This window comes from Ailuropoda melanoleuca, chromosome 10 (assembly GCF_002007445.2).
Source record: "Ailuropoda melanoleuca isolate Jingjing chromosome 10, ASM200744v2, whole genome shotgun sequence".
Lineage (NCBI taxonomy): Eukaryota > Metazoa > Chordata > Mammalia > Carnivora > Ursidae > Ailuropoda > Ailuropoda melanoleuca.
Window position 1 is genome coordinate 62,618,804 of NC_048227.1, and position 21,817 is coordinate 62,640,620.

The 21,817-nt window shown below is 40.1% G+C and overlaps 1 long non-coding RNA gene across 1 annotated transcript in view; it reads right to left on the reverse strand.

Annotated features, from left to right (window-relative positions):
* The window catches only part of LOC117803964, a 45,227-nt gene extending 23,748 nt beyond the window's left edge, over window positions 1-21,479 (reverse strand). Inside the window, exons 1-5 of the long non-coding RNA XR_004628092.1 lie at window positions 21,410-21,479; window positions 20,678-20,716; window positions 7,042-7,176; window positions 5,236-5,351; window positions 1,896-1,994 (exon numbers count right to left, since the gene is read on the reverse strand). This is a non-coding gene — a long non-coding RNA (uncharacterized LOC117803964). The remainder of the gene's footprint in view (window positions 1-1,895; window positions 1,995-5,235; window positions 5,352-7,041; window positions 7,177-20,677; window positions 20,717-21,409) is intronic.
* Between the last annotated feature and the right edge of the window lie 338 nt (window positions 21,480-21,817).

Here is a 21,817-nt window from a genome sequence, read left to right on the forward strand (position 1 = left end):
CCACTCCACACTCAGTGGGGAGTCTGCTTCTCTCTCTCTGTCCCTCTCCCTCTGCCCTGCTCCTACGTGCTCTGTCTCTCAGATAAATAAATAAATTTTTGAAAAAAAGGGATTTGTTGACTGTACAAGTGAAAAATCCAAGAATTGGAAATGGTATTACTAGATCTAGATACTCTAGTTGTAACCCCAAGAATCAGTCTCTCTCTACCATGTGACTCAGGCAGGGACTCCCTAACTGCTGCCAGACCTGGCCACCAGCAGCAATAGCTTCCTTCCTGCTCATGAGGACCACAGTGGAGAAAGCCACTCTTTCCCAGTGGTTCCAATAGAGTTCCCTGACTGACTCTCACCGCCCTGGATGAATTGCTGCCCTTCTCAAACCAATCGCTCAGCCTTCAATTGCCCTGTCTTAAGTCATATCCTGTTCCTCAGGCCAGGGGCTGGTGTGAACCCGCTCAAACCAGATGAGAGTGACGGATAAGTGGTTTCACAATGACAAGTCAAGTACTTTTACCAAAATAAGGAAGAAGGGGCACTGGGTTGGCATTACAACTGATGTCTACTGTATTATGAAATGCCCAGAGTTCTGAGAAAAAGTTAACAGCGTGTCTAAAGTAAAGTGATAGGAAATGAGAATGGAAAATTAGTTTGGGTCTGATTATAAAGAGCTTTCCTCCTCCTCCTCCTCCTCCTTCTTCTTCTTCTTCTCTTTTTAATGAGAAAAGTACTGCATGTGGTCTCAGAAGACCCGAGTTCTATTCCCAAATCTTTCTGGAATTACCTATGGGATCTTACCGAGTAATTTAATATCTATATAAATGTGTCCTCACCTGTAAAATGATAAATTATACTAAAGTAATCTCCATGTTTCCCACCAGCTCCATTAATCTATGATTCCAAGCAGAAGGTAGGCGTTGCAGCCAGCTAATGCACCTACCATAGACATACTTAACTACCACATAAGGGAAAGAACAGGGAAACACCTGCTCCCTTTCCCTTGCCACCAGCTAGGAACACTGTTTCACACCCATACCTAGTACAGTAGGGCATTCTGACAGATGGGAAAATTAATTCCAGGCAGAGAGAACTGGGTTCTGGCTAGTGCTTCCCAAACCTGGCTATGCTTCAACATTACCTGGAGAACTCAAAAAAATATAGACCTGGGCCCACTCCTGTGGTCTTGACTTAGGTTCATGAATTTGTATTTTTAGAACTCCCCTTGTTTTTGGTTCCTCCTTCTCTTCTGACTTGGATATGGTAGTTTCCTTAAATACTAATCAAAATTCTTATATATCTACATGCCAAGAGAGATCTTGATTTGGGAATACACATCCACAAAATACCACCTTTATTGGCTGACACTAAAATATGGGAGGAAAAAGAAACATCACATTCACTAACATATTTGAGTGTTTTATGCAGAAGAGATGCATTTCATTTGACAAGAATTATGGTTTTCATAATATATACAAGTTGCACCCTCCTTATTCTGCCAGTTTCAGAGAACTAGTCATAACTTTTCAACTTTCATATAACATCCTAGTCACAATAAGAATGAAGGCATCCTTCATATATCTTCAGTCATTGATTTTTTGTTCAATAAATCTCGAGAATTGTTTTAAATGTGGTGATGGTAAGTCAGTATCAATTAAATCTAGCACATCTGCTCCCTTTGTGATGAATTTTCTAATAGATCACTACATTATATTTGATCAGCTTCTTAATTTTATGAATCAATAATCTGCTTTAGTCTTAATTTTTCTCAGAGCATTTTTCTTAGATTCATTTAGCCAATACTTTAATTTTTGAAAGTCCATCCATTTAGATGTGATAACATTAGCAACAAAAAACCCCTGAATTCTGAGGAAATAATATGTCAGTGCAGACGTGTTTACCTTGAATAATGTTGTCATTCTGACTTCTTTGTCCATGTGAACATGCGCTCTGGGTTTGTCAAGAAAGAGTTAACCTCAGCATGATGCATATTCCCTGGACTAAAGGAAGGGAGTGCTGAGAAAGCTGAAGTGAGATGTAAATACAGTATTTCCTTTCCACAAACATAAAAGAATAAATAAGCATCAGGCTTGCATGTGTGTGTGCGTGTGCACGAGCACACACACACACACACACACACACAATGCATTTAGGATCAGTATGTAAAGTCTCCTGAGAAGTGTTTAAGCAAGCTATTATGGAATGGAATGGAAACAATCTCCAAACATCAAATAAATTCTGACTGCTGTAAGAAAAAAACTTGAAAAAAATAGACTCCTCCTTTGCCCTAGAGAATAAAAGTGATGTTTCATTCTTTAATAAAGTACTCTCCTTGACAAGGCTATTTTGGAATAGAAAAAATTAATATTACAGTCACTAAATTGTTCAATCATTAATTTACTAAATATTTATTTAACCTTTTCTATGTCTAGACAGAACCTTTGTACTAGGGAGATTTTTAGTATCTTCCCATGTAAACCATGACTGATACTACAATAGTTTTTTGAGTAGATTTCTTGAGACTGTGGAGTTGTCACCGCCCTCCAAATCAGAGGAAAGCTCAGAAGTACCTCAAGGCCCCTCCAGCTCAAATGAATCTCCCACAATGGGACTCTTTCTCCTGTTCATAGAACACATCTTCTGTGCCCAGCACTGCCCTCATCCTAATTCTGGAAATAGAGTGATAAATCAGACTCAGATCCTACCTCCTAGAGCTACCATATCAGCGAGGGAGCTGGACATGTAAGAAATGCTACGTGTGTGCCAGAAGCTGTAATCATTGCAGGTGCAGAGTGCTGGGAGTACAGGGAGGTCAGCCAGCTCCATCTCTCATGACAGCAGGGGCATTGAAAGAGACATAAAGAGTAGGAAAGAAAGACCAGGTGTGCATGGCAGAAGGAAATGTTAATGCAAGTGCAAAAACAGGCATGGCAAATCTGGGAAGAGTAGCTCTGGGTGGCTTCAGAGAAAGCAAATATGAGGAGGGATAAAGAGAGAGGAACATGAAGACAGGAGAAGAGTGTAGTTAGAAATAAGGAGGGGTTTACTTGCTTTGCAAAGACTTTTCTGCATGTTGCTTGAACATTAAATGGGCACAGTCAGACTGCATTTCAGAACCAGCCCTCAACGGGCACCTGGGTGGCTCTGTCAGTTGAGAGGCCAGCTCTCGATTTTGGCTCAGGTCATGATCTTGGGGTTGTGAGATCAAGCCCTGCATCAGGCTCCACGTTGAGTGTGGAGCCTGCTTGAAATTCTCTCTCTCTCTCTCTGTCCCTCCCCCCCAAAAAAGAACCACCCCTCCAGTGATAATGTGAGAATGAATTCAGGTGAAGAAATCTGAAGTTAAGGAAAAGGTTAGAAGACTATCTGTGTCATAGAGAGCCATGATAAAGGTCCACAAAGGGGGAGTGCCAGCAGGAATAAGGAGGGGATGAGTTTGAGATTTGAGGTGACGAATTTTAGGTGGAGGATGCAAAGAAAAGAGGAATCAGGGATGACTGGTAATTTTCCAGTTGGAGAAACAACACAGAGGGTGGTACCTCCACCTAATATAACAGAAAGAAGTAAAGAGGTGGAGGAAGGTGGGGAGAAAGGGAAGGTGCTGAGTTCAGTTTTTTCATGTTAAGTTTAGGCACCTGTGGAACCTCCAGTAGAGGTTTCCATTGGGTAGGGGGATGTCAATCTGGACTGAGAAGACAGCTGAGGGCTGGCGATGTCGGGAAACTTCTGCATACAGGTGGCAAGTGAAGATGTGAGAGAGAATAAGATCAATCTGGAAAGTTGTCCAGTGAGCATGGAGGTAGCCTGAGAACAGAACTCTGAGGAAAGCCAACATTCAAGGGAGAAGTAAATGAAAACCACCCACAGAGGAGAATAAATTGGGATAGTTTGGGGGAGAAGCAAGGACTGAAGAGTGTTCCTTAAAAATAGCAACAAGGAGTTCATTAGGAACTTCAGAAGAGAATTTCAGCATTACATATGGGCAGCCGCCAGATTAGTCTAGAATAGTGAATTAAGGGCAGAGGCAATGAATGTGGACTATGAAGCTAGACCACAAGAGAGGAGACAGCATGGATGCCACCAGAAGAGAAATGAGGCGACACCAAGGTAGTTTTTATTTTACTGTTTTGTGAGAGAAGTTGTTTATCTCCCTAGAGGAAAGAGGCACTAAAATAAAGATTGGAAAGCATAAGCCAGAGGAAATAATAAATAGGTGAGGTTTCTGAGAAGGCTGTACAGAATGGGAGAAGAATGTGTAGGGAACGGATTTGGAGTTAAACAGAGAGAAGGACACTGCTTCTCCTAAGAGGGGGAGGGAAAAGCATTGAGTGGATGCAAATGTTAATGTATTTGGGGGAAGGGACAGGAAGTTGAAGGCCTTCTCCTGCATCACCAATTTTCTCTATGGTCTGAGTCATCTTATGAAGCGGAGCATCTTGAAGGCCCCACTGTTGCAATCTCTTCCTTGGGTGACACGAGGAATGTAACAACCTTGTGACCAGAGGCTAATAATTAAAAGGCACAACCTTGTGGGGCCAGAGCTGCTAAAGGATCCCCTTTGTTCTGAATAACTTCAATGGTGAACTTCACTGTGTGGGGATGAGACTCCACTAGGAAATACCAAATGATTTATCTGGAAGGTGGCAACTGTGGCAATAGGAGGACAGGATGGAGGAGACAGAAGGAAGTTACCTCCCAGAAACACTGGGTCCCAAAGAGTGTCAGAGTTCCAAGCAATTTCCGGAAAAAATGAATCCTAATTTAACTAATCAGGTGAAGAAGAAGGCTCTTGTAGAAACACATTCATCCATGTCACCCAGCACTGAGTACTACACACTGAAAGAATTTTAGAATTTATCTTGCTGGAAGTTAAATACTTGTCATGAAAATTAAATTTAGAGCCATTTAAAATGGAAGGCAATTTTCTGGTTTTCTGTGTCTGTCAATAGTAATTGAAGAGCTAACCATTAGGTAGGACTTTCTGTATTCATTTTGGCAGAAGTTCTATTTACCTAAGGTATTGATAAGGAATATTATAACATTATCAAAACTTGTTAGCTATACATTTAAGGCCCTCCTAAGCCTGTCAGTGTCATTTCCCTTTATTCAACTTTATCTATAAGAGTCCTTCTCTAGTCAAACTGGTCTATTCAAATACAATTTTATTTCCTTCTGTATTAAAACCTACTCTACCTTGCCTAAAATCCCTTCCCCGCTCATATTTTTCTGTATCATATTCACCCTCAAGACACAGATGGTATTTCTTCTTCTCCGTGAAGTCACTGGGAGCCCTTCCTTATAATGATGTCTTACCGGAACCTCCAGAGCAGGCATTGCTCAGATCACTCTTCCAGTACCTGCAAACAGCAGCTTTATTATATTTTTTAAAATTTTTTGTCTAGCCTCCAATTTGATTTGTAAACTCAATATAGCTAAAATCCCTTCCTACACTTCTGTGTGCCCCCTCCTTCCCATCACTACTCTGTAATACCATCTCCAAAGTTTCCATCCCTGGCAAACAATCCTCTCTGTATCCGTGTTCTCTTCCCTTTCTTCCCACCACAAATGTTCTCCTCTTTCATCCTTTTTGACTCATCCTTCCCTGCATTTTCTCTCAATCTATCAGTCACTTCCTTTTGTTTCCTTTTCTAGACAATCTGGATCACATGGTCCACCTCTTAGACCATAATGTTGTCAACATTATCAGCTTCCTTCTTGTTCAAAGTCGTCCACCCAAGAAAATGCATGGCTTCAATCCATCCAGCCATCATTCACCTCCACTACTGTGTCCAGATTGCTAACATCCCCCAAACATCAGCACTGGGGTCTCCTGTCACAACGATGCACTGCCATCTTTCCATTTGACCCTGTCACCCATTTTTCCCACTCCACACTACAACCTTTCCAAAATGTTTCCACTCTCCTCTAGGCACTAGCTCCACCAATACTCTTCTCACTCATAGGAGAGGTTCACCTTCTAATTCACAAAGAAAATAGAAGTTATTTAGCCTCACCTCCTATAACATCGGGCCTCCCTTCTCTGAATAAATCTATTTATTCCTATGTTCCTGCTTTTCTTCAATCCAGATGAATGATTTCCTTTTCAACCAGAGTTAATCATGTTATATATTTCATGTTATATATCATCGTCCTCTGCTTCCTCAAGAACCTTGTTCTTTTTCTCCCTCCTTCCCATATCATCAACTCCTCACTCTCTACCACTCTTCTCCCTAAACTTATGAACATGCTCTAAGGTGTCCATATTTTTTTAAAAAGAAGAAAATGAAGCTCTCCCTTGATTCTATGTCTCATTCATCTATGGGCACATATTTGTATCCACTTATGGCCATGCTACATGAAAAAGTGGTCTATACACACTCTCTCCAATTTCTTTACTCCCATATTTACTGTGTATCACTGCAAACACACTTGAAAACCCTGTGTCCCATTGGAGTGGCTCATGCAAATGGCACCAATGACATCCGGAGGAATATTTAGTCTTTGCCTTTCCTGATTTCGGTATCTAATGCTGTTGGCTATTCTCTGTCTGTCTCCTGGTTTCCAGGAACCCACCCCTTCTGGTTTTTTGTCTGTCTCTCTGGCCATCCTATTTTAGGCCCCATCTTGTTCCTCCGAGATATTTCTAAGGATCATTTCCTCGATTCTCTTCCCTTTGTATTATATAGTTTCCAACCCTGATTGCATGTTGGAATCACCTCAGAGACTTATTTGTAATTATTAATGCCTAGTCCTCCTTCCCAGAGATTTTCATTCATTTGATCTGGAGTTGTTCATCCATCAATATTGAAATAAAATAGGGATGCCTGGGTGGTGCAGTTGGTTAAGCGTCTGTCTGACTCTTGGTTTCAGCACTGAGATCATGATCTCAGGGTTGTGAGATGGAGCCCCATGTGGGCTCTGAGCTCAGTGGGGAGTCCGCTTGAGAGTCTCTCTCCCTCTCCTCCTGCCCATCCCATTCGTGCTCTCTCTCTCCCTAAATTAATTAATTAATTAATCTTAAAAAAGTAAAATAAAAATAAGTCTCACCGGTGATTCTGGTGCACAACTATAGCAAAGAACCACTGCTCTATAGAGTTGTCTTGTGTAAGTCTGTCCACTTCCAGAACTGCTTACTATCCGTTGTCAATGTTGGGTTAGCCAGCGCAAGAGGGGAAGAAAATCCTGGATGATCAAGTCGTAGAGAGAATATGAATAGACAAAATATACTGCAAAATAGTTTTAAAGCCCATTTATTTAGAAAGACTCACTTGAAATATTCAGAGACACATATATCATTCTACAGACATCATTCAGAAGTCTTAATGCAAGGGCAGTGGTTTAAAATTACATTATTTAAAGAAAATTGGTCAAAAATTTCAAAGCTGTCGTCCTCATATTACTGTCTGTCAGAGCTGAGCTCTTCCTTTGCCCCGATATGAAAACAAAGATGACACACAATCCTTCTCACTCTGAACACATTCTCCTCTGTACCTTTTAAATGGTCCGGTGACTGCTCCCATCACAAAGCTCGTGTCCATGGCTCATCTCATTTTTGCTGGTTGGCCCCTGCCCTTCACTGCCATTGCCTTTTCCCACACTGCCATTTTCCTTCTTCCCACATGGTAATGTTTTTTTTTCTCTCACAGCTCACAGATGGTAGAGTCAAAATACTCATTAAAAAAAAAAAAAACCAAAAAAACAAAACAACAAAACTTTCTGTCCTCAAAAAACATCATTTGCAATTTGCGTTCACACCCACAGAATGACAGCTCTCCCTGGCCAGCTTTGTAGCCTCATGTCTGTTTGGTAAGAAAGAGGGGTCCCCAAACTGTAGTAACCACTGTGTAAGCTGTTGCAGCCTCCAGATGATAAATATCTTCTAAAATATTACTTCACGGAAATTGCGTTTTTTCAATAAATACTCTGCTGAACATTTTTGAAAACCACATTTAATCCACAACCTATAAAAAGTGTATGCTGATTACTACATATGCTTAGGGCTCCCAAATCTACAGCTCGGTCTCAAATTCTTCATCATAGTTTCAGACTGTCCAGCCGAAATCTACTGAAAAATCCACCAGGGTACTCACTCCATAGCTGTCCCACACCTGAAATGTCCAAAATGAATCCTCCATCTCCATCATCCGGAGCCTGCTGCTCTTCCAGACTCCCTCTGTTGCTGACTGCACAACTAGCCCCTTGCTGGCCACCTGGCCAGAGCCTGCCCATGCTCAGGGCCCTACCTAGGTCTCTGCTCCTTTGCTGGTATCCTCCCTCCCTGGCACTCACTCTACCTCCCCATCTCGTATGGAAGAGGGGGAGGGATACAGACAGAAGACACAAATTATTTTTCATTATTTTTTCGCTGCTGCTGCTGCCGTTACTATAATGACTATTCGTTTTAAGCAGGCACATTCATTGTGGTCTGTTAAGCATTCTAATAACTTCCTACTGAGACTAATACAAAATCAAAACCTACCATAGCTTACCTGACCCCACAGGAGCGGATCCTTTTCTGTGTCTAAGATCCTCTTTTCCTTTTCTCACCCTCACTCACTTATAGCTACACAGACCTTCTTACCATTTCTTGAACATTCCAAGCTTGTTCCTGATTTGGGAGACTTTGCCATGGATATTCCTTCTGTACAGAATACTCTACCTCTGTCGTCATAAGGTTGGTGCCTTCTTGCCCTTCTGGTCTTAAGTCAAAGACATCGCCTCAGAGAGTATCTCCCCATCCATGAAACTAAACAAGGCCAATGCCCCATCACTATCACAACATCCTATTTTGGCTTTCTTTATAACATATATTACCCTCTAAAGTTATTGCATTGGTTAGCTTTTTTGGTTTTTGTCTGTCTCCCCTCACGAAAATGTAAACACCCTCTGAAGAGCAGCTGTGTCTTTCTTGTTCACAGCTCCACTTCCGGAGCTGGAACAGTGCTGGTGCAGAGGTATGCTCATTGTTAAATATTAACTAATAATGATAAATACTAAGCTGTCCACGAAACATGAGGAGGTATAGCCAAAATATTTGTTGGAGGACGGGGGATGGGAACATCAAGAGAAATACCAATTTGGAGAAGATAGCAGCCGTTAGAATCCCCAGAGGGATGATTTGGGTCAGAGTTAAGGTTAGCAGAAAACAGCCAATTTGTAGGAAGTCATGGGGACTAAGACAGAATAAATTTTTAGCAATTGTTTTGAAATCCAGCTGACCCAACTCTGAGTCCCTGGATAGAGAACCACTGGGTCAGGAAGCACGTGTTTCTGGTGTACCTTTCGTTATTTAATTGCACCACACCTGCTGCAATAATTTGACTCTAACGTACATGCGTGTGCTTCCTCTTGAAAGGCAGTGTGGTGTGGTGCAAACACCCAGATCCTGGGTCATTAACTACCTTTGTGACATTGGGGAACAACTATACATCCCACTCTGCTGACTCATCTGTCTCCTGCCCTCCAAACCAACTAGGCCTCAAAACCATTCTTTCCGAGTAGGATCTTAAAATGCTGCTCTTCTTCCTATTTAGTACCTTGACATTGGCTGCTCTTAGATTTAGCCCACATTCAGTTTTTTTTTCCCCACAGTACCCCTTATTATTTGTTTATAATTTTCCCCCCTTAAGCCAGATCTTCCTAGGCCAGGTCTTATTCATGTCTACATCTCATCTTCCTCCCCAACTCCTCATCCCTCCCTACTCCCAAACCCACCCCTTCACTATTAGGCATGTAGTTAAAAAATAAAAAATGTTTGTTAAAATATTCCCCCAAAACTTTCTGGAAAACAAAGTGGTCATATGTATCAAGTGCTTTAAAAAGAAACATATTCTTTGAACAAATTATTCTTTTAGAACCCTAATCTTAATAACTAATTCCAAATGCAAACAAGAATATATGTGCATAAATGTTCAATCTAGTACAGTTGCAAAACAGAACAAAACCAAAAAACAAAAAACCAAGTCAAAACAATGAAACAACACAAAGAATCAAGAGCAGAGGGCTGAGTGATTCACGAAATAGCCAATGTAGAAGATTTACGTACACAAATATATGATATATGATGGAAGGATATTAAGCATTCTTATAAAATGATGTTTCTATGGACAGGGAAGTAAAACATACTACTAAGTGAAGAAATCAAGTTTTAAAAAGCTGTATGCATTATGATTCCAGTAGTACAACATTATAAACACACACACATACACATACACACACAAAAGACTGAAAATATAGTGAAATGTTAACCAGGAATATTTTTGGAGTGAGATTATGCATGATTATTTTTCTTTTAAATACTCTTCTATATTTTCACTTTTTGTAATGTACATTCATGACTGCTTAATAATCAGAAGAAAAATGTCTTAAAATTTTGCTAATTAGTAAACTGATGAATTTTTAAAAAATGTTATCGAACTAGTTTAACTATAAAACAGAACTAATAAGACTGTTTCCCCTCCCATGTTCTCCTGCATAAAGCTCAACGGAAACACTATTACACTCCACACTCTAATTGTTAGTATTAGTTTCCTCCACAGGTTAGTGACATTTTAAAGAAAAAATGACAATGTCTTATATTTCTTTCAGATTACTGAATTCCAGGGCACATGGCCAATAGACAGTTGTCAAGAAATTATGATTTACGAGGATTAATTTTTGAAATTCACAGTAATGCAAATCGGTGCTCATGTATAGACATTACAAAGGAAGAAAGAACAGAGCTAGATTTGTTCAGTGTGTTAAACGTCAGTTAATTTACATTTATTTACTAGGAACTATTGTATGAGGCAGGGATAGTTAACCTTGCTTTACAGTTGGAGGGTGTTAAGATTTAGAAAAGTAACTTCGCTGACATCACTGAAGTCAATTATATTCCAAGTACTCTCCAAATGCTCTGCTTCCAGTTGGGCCCTTCCCTACGTGAAGTTCCACAATCCATCATTGACCCAGGCTTGGCGTTGGGCCTTGTTTAAGCCAATGAGCAGAAACATCACATTGTTCACCACGAGTCCTCTTTTCTTCCTCTCCCATGAGGCCAACAACGTCCTCAATAACAAGATACAGGCTGTGTCTTTATTTTGGTTTCTGGAATAAAGAAACCATAGAGCAAAGACATAGCCAACCCAATAAAACATGTAACGTGAGCGAGCAATAAATCTCTGTTGGAAACTACTGAGACCGGGCAGCTGCATATCCTAACCTAACCTCTGCTCACTAAGACTCACTAGCAACCGGCGAGGACAACACGCAAACCCAAGTCTGTTTGGCTCCAACATCCATGCTCTTTTCATGACTTCACTCTCCTTAATTTTTCAGTTTTTTTGATGAAATTTATTTTTACGCTGAGCCAGAATGTTTAATAAAACAATAGCTCCTGCGGATCAGGGATGTTTTCTAAATGCAAAACTGAAATGTCTAGTATTTTGTCTCACCATGATCCCTGTATCTCCTGTTATAAGACAAGTAATTTCAAAGATTTAATCTAATACCCTGGAAATTGTCACTCGTGCCTCCTGATGGACACCTCGCAAAGATTTCATGTGTTAGATTAGCTCTATCACCTGAGTGTTCAGATAGAAAACCCATAATAAAGTGAATCCCCTGCCTTTTTGCTTTGGGAAGATTAATTGAGCTCGTGGGTATGTGCCACTTCCTATCTGTGAACCATTTCTGTGGATAAGGAAATAGTCTTTTTTAAGCCTTCTGCTTTTGCCTCGGCACGCCATGGGTGGGAAGCTCTCAGTCCTAGCACTCGAGATGGCTCAGACCTATCAGCAAGCCATTTCTAAAGAAATGGGGATCCTCTCCTACTGGGCATAGCTATTTGCCGCCATGGAGACTCTAACCCTTGGCAGATCCTACTGGACTTTCTATAGGATTTTAGAAAATTCCTGGCAAGCTCACCTTTACTATTTTGAAAGTCTGGAAACTAAAAGTTAGTTTCTAACCACTCAACGTTATAGAATTAAATTGACAATCAATCCTTGTCAAACTCATTAAGTTTTGACCTTGGGTCCCAAGAGCACACACATGAATACGAACACGTGTATGTACTATCTCCTTTTTTAAGGCAGCCTAGTGCCCCTGTGTTAGCCCCTGGTTGCTCATCAGCCTTGAGTATAGCTGAAGTCAGTGTCTCTAACTTCTCTCTCCCTTTTTCATGCAAAATTTCAGCCTTCTTTAACACGACATCCCTGTCCCCAAGATGTAGTTGGGAAGTATCCCCAGCAACGATCTCCTGTGCATTCTGGAACAAGTTTAATCCACTGGGCATAGGATAATCCTTCCCAGGCTTCTAGTGGAAAACCAGCATGCTCAGGAACATCGCCTGTCTCCACTGTTATTTCCACTCCTTCTAGATGACACTGTCTTGATAAAGGTGTTGTCTCTTCATGTATTGAAATTATATGGCCCTCAAGACACTGAAATATGGCTGTGTTCCATCCTTTCTAAGCTAGGGATCTGAATCAATATGCCACCATAAACTATCTTTATTTCTATCCTCCCAACCCTCCTAGGAATGATGAAAAAGCTGTCTCCCACAAAAACCGTAACATGGGTTAAACTCATCACCAGCTAAACCACTTATTCAGGTCGTCCTCATTGAGGACCAACACGAATTTCCCCTGTCACTCTTACAAATATTTCTTTACTTAAGAGTTTTCTTTAATTTATGCTCATAGTGCTCTATAGAAGTGTAATTTACATGCAGTATAATAAAAACCTTAGGTCTACAGCCTGATGAATTGTGTAAATTTCAATGTAGCCTGGTCAAGATCGAAAATATTTCCACAACTCCAGAAAGTTTCTTCAGTCCTTTCACAATCAATAATTCCCATATTCCTCTCACCTCTATAGGTAAGCACTATTCGAAATTCTATAACCATAGAGGAGTTTGACCTATTCTTGAATTTTATGTAAATAGAATCATACACCTACTTTTTGTATCAAGATTCTTTTGCTCAAAACATTTTTGAATGCATTAGCTGAATAATAATCATATATATGTATATATATGCTACAGCTGGCTTATCCATTCTTTTTAAAAATTTTTTTAAATTTATTTTTTACATTTAAATTCAATTAATTAACATATAATGTATTTATTTGTTTCAGGGATAGAGGTCTATGATTCATCAGTCTTATATAATAACCAGTGCTCATTATAGCACATACCCTCCCCAATGTCCATCACCCAGTTACCCCATCCCTCCCCACCCCGGTTTCTTCATTCTTCTGTCAATGGACATTTGCGTTGTTTTCATCAGAGGCCTATTATAGATAATGCTACCATGAATATTTTTGTAAAAGTCTTTTTATGGATGTATATCTAAAAATGAAATGGATAAGCCATAGTGTAAACATCTTTTTATTAGACCCTGCCAAATGGTTTTACAAAATGAGGTACCATTTTATATTCCTGCCAACAGTAGATAAGTGCCAGTTGTTCCACATACAGAAAAGTATGTGGTGGTATTTCATTGTCTTCCCAGTGAATTCCTGAAAGTCCATGAGCCAATCAAATCTAGTCCTATGGCGAGCATAACTTAGTTCCTGTGTTCAGGTTAAACAACGATTTTTTTTAATTGAGATATAATTGACAGAGAACATTTTATTTGTACGATGATGATTTTTATATGCCTATAGGCTTCTAAACACTAGAAGCTCAAGATAGATTTTCCTTTTCAGATATCAGAAAAAGAATTTACCACAAAAGCTTGGAATCCTTTATCCAAATGGAATTTTTCTATGTGGGCTGCTACTGTTGTGCATGCCTGAAGGAAAAGTTTTTCATTTCGCTTGACGTTTTTATTACTTGATTGCTCATTTTCAGAATCCCTCACGCTTGAAGGGTATTTTGTGATTTCACACCCTCACTGGCTCTCTCACTGCAGCCCATAACAGTTAGGGAGATAAAGTGTTATCACCCTGTCTGGACCTTCATGGCCGGCACTGGGAGTTGAGCAACAGAAGTAGCCACGGTAATGAGGTTGCCCACAGGAGGCCCCTGGCATGAGGCCCACTGTTGGGCCTGAACTGAAACTATGTGCCAGGTCAGCACCAGAATCAGAGCCAAAGAGATGCCCCACCCAGAGAGGTAGTCACTTGAGCCCCCACAGCTCCTCAACACACCTCAAATGTGCAACAATGTCGATGACGCAACTGTCATGTGCCCTTCACCTCAGCTAGGTCTCTCACAACCAACCGGACCCAGGCCCAAATCCACAGTTGGAAGGTGCTGACACTTAGGGAGGGAATAATTTCTTGAGAATTTGTTTCATAATTAATCAAATGGACACCAGCCCTCCACTGGAAATCTTCATCTACCCAAGAAATGCATCCTAGGTTTCCTTTTACTCTGCCGTTTTTATATTAGTTGCGTTCAAAGCTAATTAAGGCCTGATTTGACCAATATAGTCCCTGGATTAATTTTTTATCTTCTCTGAGTTCTAAATACCTTGCAGTCAACAGGCATTTGTCCCGGGAGCTTGTTGGTGGCCCAACATGCAGCTGTGACTGCTGCTGACAATGATTTTGATTCTTCCTTAAGTCACTTGCTTTCCAAACTTCCTTGTTGTTATCTCAAAGTAACAATGGGAATTTCTTAAATCTACTTGGGGGAATAGCCTCATTGATTCCCTAGGAGAATATTCAGGACACATACAGGTTCTTGGTCCACCCACTCAGAGTTGCTTGACCTCTGAGAGCATCCGTTTTCTCTGAAAAATAAAATTCGTAATATTTTCTCTTGGGATGGTTATGAAAAGTGAATAGACTAGTGAATGTGAAAGTCCTTTATTAATTTTAAGGCATGGCAAAATATTTTTTGTTATCCTTAAAAACAGAAAAGCCGAAATGAGTGCAGAGAGCAGGATATCACTAAATGTCTGCATCTGAATATGTGAATACGATGTGTGGTATTTCTCTCAAATTGCTCTATATTTCATGTCAGGGGGTAAAAAATAAGATAAACCATGTCCAAAAGAGTGTGTGTTGACAAAACGTATGTCACGATGATACTTGACGGAAGGTGTTACTGAAGCTAAGGGTAAAGGCAGAGAAAAGAAAGGTCAACTAGAAAAACTGGGAAAACGGAGGAGTCGGTAGAGATGATAACAAATGAAATATAATTGTGCTCATCAAATGTAGCAGTAAAGCCATTATGAGTATATGGTATCTAACTTCTCCAAGATGCATATGAAGTGATATTTAGGAATTGTATAAATCAAAGAACTATGTCAATGCTCTTTTCAGAGGTTCTTTGCAGAACCTGTCTCAGGTCCTTGTGTTGTGAAATCACTTGGAACCTTTGGCCCAAGATCACCCTAGTGATTGTGCTTTAGAATGCTCTGTGAACCACAGTTGTTTCTCATCCACATGCAGGCGAGGCTCATCTGTGCTCTGGACTCTATTTGTCTTAGTTCAGTTCACCTTACTAACATTCCAGGGGGCATCCTGCTCTCTTTGTCCTCCGACAGCTCAGCAGAATTACACTTGGGTGAAAAAGACCTGGGTCCTGATCTTCAGGATCAATTATTGCTGATCAGAACATCAGTCATGGGAGTGAATTTGGAGATGACTCTGGTTAAAGTTCTCCGGCTTTGTCTACAGTAGGATTTTGTCTGCTATAGACATTGCTACACACCCACCTGACAAAGCCTGATTCACAAAAATGCCTACCTTTTAAACGGATCCATTTAAAAAGGCTCCTTGGGTTTATGAAAAGATTTGCTACACGATTTCTTCAAATAGGTCTTTTACTGCATTTGAATGAGATTTTATTTGCCAATTTTCAGGAACACATCTATCACAGGTAAAGTGGGGTATTCCTGCATAAGAAGAGTGCAGGAAGAATATCCTTAAAAGTTTAAAGGCCTGCTGGGGCGCCTGGGTGGTGCAGTCTGTTAAGCCACCAACTTGGCTTCCTCTCGGATTGTGATCTCAGGATTGTGATCTCAGGGTCGTGATCTCAGGGTCATGAGATCGAGCCCTACATTGGGCTCTGTGCTCAGTGGGAGGTCTGCTTGAGATGCTCTTTCCTCTCCCTCTGCCCCTCTTGCTCATGCATTCTGTCTCTCTCTCTCTGAAGGAAATAAGTAAATATTGTTAAAAAAAATTTAAAAGGCCTGCTTGAAAAGCATAAGAAAAAATACCAAAAGAAGAAAATGGCCTCATTTTTTCCCAAGTCTTGTTAAAGCTCTATCCAAACATGGCACGGCCACTCCACTGTCTTTCGCATTCTAGTTGTTTGGACTTGACACCTGATGTATCCAGAATCATTTATTTTTGTTTTGTTTTTGTTTTTAAGATAAACCCTCTTTCTTTTTTTTTTTTTTAAGATTTTATTTATTTATTCAACAGAGAGAGAGACAGCCAGCGAGAGAGGGAACACAAGCAGGGGGAGTGGGAGAGGAAGAAGCAGGCTCATAGCAGAAGAGCCTGATGTGGGGCTCGATCCCACAACGCCGGGATCACGCCCTGAGCCGAAGGCAGACGCTTAACCGCTGTGCCACCCAGGCGCCCCTAGATAAACCCTCTTTCTTATAGGTAAAAGTAAGAAACCACTGCCTAGAGGAAGTCGTAAGTTTAAGCATTTATTTATTAAACATTTATTTTGAAAATAGGATGAAAGTAGAGTAGAAACAGCCCTCAATAATCCATGTTAATAAGGGGCAAGATTAGTTTACTTAATCCAAAAACTTTTATTTTAGATACTACATTCAACTTTTCAAGCAATTCATTCATGATAAGTATTGCTTTTCATTTCTTTTTAATACCTTCACCAATTCTCTTTCCTAAATTTCCATTCAATTTTTGTTTCCTAAGACCCCAGCAGTGTTCCATAAACACAAAGGAGTTAAATCACACCTCCACAAATAATCCATCTAATTACCCAACTCACCCCCAAGCAATGTGCTAACCAGAAAGACAACGTATTTCCTTAGTGAGTTAACAGTGGTTTGCAGAACTGGATTAACCAGATTCTGCACTGCCAAGGCCCAGGTTTCTGAATTTCTGTACTCAGCACAGCTCTGCTAGGTTAGGGCAGTGTATTAGAAACACTGGAAGCTTAAGTTCATTTCTGGCTTCTTCCTCTCTACCTCTCTCTTCCAATAGTTTTTAAACATGTATAAGACTCCCATAGTGGACCCTGGGTGGCTCAGTCAGTTAAGCATCTGCCTTTGGCTCAGGTCATGATCTCAGGGTCCTGGGATCGAGTCTCGCTCAAATCGTGCTTCCTGTTCAGCAAGGAGCCTGCTTCTCCCTCTCCCACTCCCCCTACTTGTGCTCTCTCTCTCCCTCTGTCAAATAAATAAATAAAATCTTAAAAAAAAACCAAAAAACTCTCCCATAATCATTAAAAAAAACAAAAACAAAAAAAATTCTCCTTTGCCCCCATTCTATCTCATGGACTACCATTCAAATCTTTTATTCCTTTTTCCAAATTTATCAGAAGTGCAACCCACACTCCCATTTGCTTAAGAATGCAAGTGAAATCTGACATCTGCTTCATTACTTGATTGAAATTGCTCTATTGTTCCTCCTAACGTTACAAGCAACTTCTAAGTTACTACACCCAAAGGATATTTTTCAGTCTTCACCTGTAGAAGGCAACTGGATTTTAATACTGTTGTTTCCTCTTGCTTCTTAAAACTCTATGCCCTTGGCCTCCGTGCTCCTGCATCTTCCCGGTTTTCCTGATATTTCTGTGAGTCTTCCTTTAGCCTGTTTTCTCTGCACAACCATTCAGTATTGCCCAGGCATATAGAGCTTTATCTCACCATTTTCCGTCTATGTTCTGTCCCTCTGTGGTTTTATCTACCCATGTAGTTCAAGGGTTATATGTCTGCTAATAGCTTCCAAATCTCGCACTGAAGATTGAGATTCTTACGCTGAACTATAGGCTGCATAACTCCATCAGAATATACAACAGAACTTTCAATTCAACATGTCCAAAGCTGAAATTATCTATTTCTCCCTTAAATTTGTTCCTCTTCTTTTATTTTCTATTTCGTTGTTATGGGATTGCCATTGAAACAAATCTTTAGACTAGAAACCTGTGTATCATTCTTGACTGTCCCCTCCCTCAACCCTCACATGTAATCATTAAAATCACAAAATTATGATGATTTTACTTCTAAAATGTATCCATTATTATCCTGATTGCTAGTATTAATACTAAGGCTCTTGTCTCCTCCTACACAGTGTGCTAACCTCCTCAACCATCTCACTGACGTTCTTCTCACCTTCCACTAGCCACCAGAATTAGATCTACAATATCTCTCTCTGTAATGGCTCCCTATCTCCTCACATTGAAGACCAAGCTCTTTTACATAGAACAGAGCCCCTTGCCCACCTCCATGCCTTCATTTCTTGCCACTCGATTTCACACCTTTAATTTTTTTACCACTCCATCTCACACTTCATATTTCAGAAAATTCAAAATGTCTGTCATTTCCCACACAGCGTTCAATTTCTTGCCTTCATATTTGTTTAAGCTGTCTCCATTCCTATCTCTTCTTATCTTCCCCTCACCTTGGCCAACACCCCCTATGCCTAGCTTCTACTCATCCTTTGAGAATGAGCTCATTGTAATCTCCTAAAACTATTCTGACAGCAACACCCTCCTTTGCACTGCAGGGTAGTTGAACTTCTCTCCTCCAAGACCTTAGATGTCTTGTTTATCTCCATTTGCATACTCATCCTCAGTCTTCAGCATCATACCTGACAAGAACTGGCTCTCATGGGTACTTGTTGAATGAATGAGTGTGGAACAACAGGTTGGCTTCCGGCTGACTGGGCTTTTAGCATTGTATCAGTCTAAGATATGATGTCCTTTCTTTCCATTGTAGAGAAGGCAGAGAGGAATATGACAAATGATTTTGTCACATTTCCTTTTAACAGTTCAGCCTCATGATTTTGTTTGAAATGTTATAGACTTGCAGAATATCAAATGCATCCAGATCTAAATGTGGCCCTCAAATTGTGTTTCAAAAGTAATAATTTTAAAATAGCTCCCATTGTGGAAATGGTGTGACAGGAGAGGACACAGTCAGAGGTCGCCTATAGTTTTCATGTCCTTCTGTTACACTTTTTCCATAGGAGACACCAACAAGTAGGACGAGTTTCACCTGTCTGTCTACTTTCTCTCCCGCCCCGGTACAGGGGTGGTAACTGATGTGAAACTTGGTTAAAGTTGGCCACCAGAAAGGAAAGAAGGAAAATCTAAAAGCATGGGAACCACCCTTCCAATAATCAAGAGATAACATAGTGCATTTTTACACTATTTTAGCATTTTCAACTCCAGAAAAAAGAACAGTGCTTCCTGTAACTCACAAGTCAGCGCCTGGGCTTTGTCTCACAGGAAGCATCTGGGCGCTGCAGGTCAGAGGCGAGAAAGGTTACAACAGGCAGGTTTCACAGGCAGTGATTAAGCATGTGGAAACTGGAAGTTTCAGGGAATAGGATGTGAATAATTTTTAAGACAAGAGCAAAGAAGCATAGACAACGGAAGAACTCTCGGAAGAGATCTGAAAAAGAAACCAAGAGCCTTCAAGAAATAAAAACACAACAAGTCAGATAATTACTACCCACTGTGTTAAAAATGACAGAAAGGGAAAAATTAAGAGACAGAGTTTTTAACTTAAAAAAAAAAAAAAGGCCGGAAGGAATGCAGCAGCAACCTTGGATGATGCATCTAACATCCTTTGGGAGATGATGGGGAACAAGGAAATACTGGAAGGGAGAATAATAGTCGTTTTTGTCAAAAAGTTTTCCAGTTTTATAGACAAGAAAGTCTTTAGTTCTGTACCTGCATAATACTTCCTTTGTTAAATCTTATGTTACATATCACTAATGTTCACTTAAACTTTAAAAATAAAGAATTTTAAAATTGCCTTGAATATTTTATTCTAGATTAGATAGAACTCAATACATTCTTCCACCTACACTGGTTTATTTTCTAATTTTGCAATATTAGCATTTGGAGATTTACATTCCACTTTCATCCACTGGGGAGCCTCCAATCCAAACACCCTCGTGAAACCCAACCCTAAAACCCTCCAGACTCATGGATCCCTTCAGCTACCTCAAGGACTCAGTGTGCTCTTCATTTTCCATGCCCTTCCTCCAAAGGCATTTGACTCGGTCATTCAGAGTGCCATAAGTTTCTTAAATAACAGTTTCTAAAGACTCAAGTTTCCATAATAGAATAAAGCTTATACAAGTAGACAATTATAGGTAGAGAGAGTAGATGAAAAAAATAGAAAAAATAAATGCACATATTCTTTTAGATTACATGCAAATGTGTTGGTCTAAGCTTGAAAAGTTCATTATATGGGGTTGGGTTAATAATTTGCAGTACCACAGTACCTACGTACCATTAATAAAAGCTGTATCTTTAGATATTTAGACAATATCTTTAAAATTTAGTATCACCAAGTCATTTTATATACTGGAAGCCAAAGCCCTACATAAAACAATGTATAATCCACAAATGTTTTAAGCCTAGCATGGGTGGGGGAAAGCATGGTATTGAAAAAGTCACATTTATTGCTATACTGTGGAATCCTAGATTCATCCTCTAATTATGCAAAACAGCCATCTTTTTCATTTCTAAACTATAAACACACCTGTAAAACTTAACAAATACAACATCCCATTGATGACTAAATCAGCTTACTCTATCATGAAACCCTTACTCCAGGCTGTTCTCCGTGAGCTATAGAGAAAAAGAGCAAAAGATAGAAGAAAAAGCGTCAGTACTTAATATTTTATTTGCTTTAAGCATTTCTTTTTGTTTTAGGATGTCCCAGGCAGTAATTTCTTTAATTTTCATGTAGGGTATTCCTACTAATCCAGTGAGAAGTTCTTCTAATAACATTTCTTCATAGCAGTTGAAAGAAAAACTAAGGTATCAGGAAAAAACAAAACATTCTCTGCCATACAGGAAAATAGGATCCGAAAAATCTAAGCAGAAGTGTAGAAAAATAGAGCCTATTCCCCTGTATTTTGCTGGTTCAACATCATTTTTGATAGGAACAGAATCTGGCTTCTTGGTAGAGGATGATATGGTGTGTATATTACTTACCCAATGCTGGTTACAAATTGCCCCTAAATTACCATAAAAAATAAACAATATCTCATACAGTTTCTGGAAAGTCAGGGACCCGACAGCAGTTTAGCTGATGGTTCTAGCTCAGGGGATCTCATGAGGTTTGTGATCAAGCTAGGGTGACCAACACTCCCAGTTTTCATGAAACAGAGGAGTTTCCCAGGAAACAGAATGTCAGTGCTAAAACTGAAAAAGTCCCTGGAAACCCTAGAGAGTTGGTTCCCATAAATCGAGTGTCATTTGGGGCTGTAATCTCTAAAGACGATTGGGGTTGGAGGATCCACTTTCCAGTTTACTCACATGGTTGTTGGCAGGAGGCTTCAGTTCCTTGCTGTGTAAACCTCTCCACACAGCAAGCTTACAACATGGCTTCCCTCAGAGAGAGTGAGGCCACCCTGCATTTTATGGCCTAATCTCCAAGGCATGCAACCTAACTTCTGCTTTAGTCTATTTGTTAGAAGCAAGATACTAAGCTCAGACCACAGAGGGCAGGAGATTAGAGAAGGGCATGCATACCAGGAAACAAGGATCCCTTTAGTTATCTTGGACGCTGGCTATGGTATGGTATGGTATGGTATGGTATGGTATGGTATGGTATGGTATGGTATGGATACTAGACGAATGTGTTGAAAACATCACAGATAGTTGTCTAATGAGGCAACTTCATTTTTTTTTCATTCAACAACCATTTGTTATGGACCAGATGCC